The 1092-nt window shown below is 44.1% G+C and overlaps 1 pseudogene across 1 annotated transcript; it reads right to left on the reverse strand.

Annotated features, from left to right (window-relative positions):
- Positions 1–227: 227 nt before the first annotated feature.
- On the reverse strand, positions 228–687 carry LOC116272990 (annotated as a pseudogene). Its single transcript, XR_004181503.1, has one exon. The product of XR_004181503.1 is annotated as a 60S ribosomal protein L22 pseudogene (transcript).
- Between the last annotated feature and the right edge of the window lie 405 nt (positions 688–1092).

The raw sequence follows: 1092 nt of genomic DNA on the forward strand, positions 1-1092 counted from the left end.
AGTTGTTAAATATTTACCAGCACCCCACTGGCTGAAGTGTATCTAACGTGAAAAAGCTTCTGCTCTCTAGAGGCCTCCTGCTGCTCTGCAGACCGATCTAGAGGAATGTATCACCGGGAGGCCTCCATCCATCCCCCACCACCCAGGCCTGAGTTACCTTGGACAACTGCCTGCTCAAATTTCTGTTCCTGATTCATGCAACCCAGGTTATTTATTTATTTATTTATTGGTTCCCAAGTTTTATTCAAGAACTCATACAAAATATTCCGGATAAATGAAATTTAATCCTCATCCTCCTCCCCTTCTTCATCCTGGTTAATCTGGAAGTAACGTAATTCGTAACTCTCTTTGCTGTTAGCAACTACGTGCAACCAGTCACGTAGATTATTCTTCTTCAAATATTTTTTGGTGAGATATTTCAAATACCTTTTGGAGAAGGCCACCTCAGATGTCATGGTGATCTTGCTCTTGCTCCTTTCGATGGTCACCACCCCTCCACCAAGGTTCCCAGCTTTTCCGTTCACTTTGATCCTTTCTTGCAAAAACTGCTCAAAATTGGCAGCATCCATGATTCCATCTTCTACAGGGTGAGTGCAATCAAGAGTGAACTTCAGAATCTGCTTCTTTTTTTTGCCCCGCTTCGCCACAAGCTTTTTCACAGGAGTCATGGCAGCAGCGGAGTTAGAAAGGGCTGCAACCAGTTTATTTAACCGTAGTCCTCGCTCCTTGAATCCTCTCACTGTACACACTTGCCTTAGTTCAGGCTGCCTTCACAAAATACCTTAGACTGGATAATTTACAATAATAGAAATTTATTTTGCACAGTTCTGGAGGTTGGGAAGTCCAAGAGCAAGGCACTGGCAGGTTCAGTGTCTGGAAAGGGCTTGCTTTCTGCTTCCGTGATGAGCTCTCATGTGGCAGAAGATGTGAATGCTGTGTCTGCCTATACTGAAACAGCAAAAAGGCCAAACAGGCTTCCTTGAGCTTTCTGAGGGCACTAATTCCACTCAGGAGGACAGAGCCCTTATGACCAAATCCGAAAGGCTCCATCTCCTAACACTATTGCATTTGATGGGTTTTCTTTCTTTCTTT

The sequence above is a fragment of the Papio anubis genome, unplaced genomic scaffold, assembly GCF_008728515.1.
Source record: "Papio anubis isolate 15944 unplaced genomic scaffold, Panubis1.0 scaffold296, whole genome shotgun sequence".
NCBI lineage: Eukaryota > Metazoa > Chordata > Mammalia > Primates > Cercopithecidae > Papio > Papio anubis.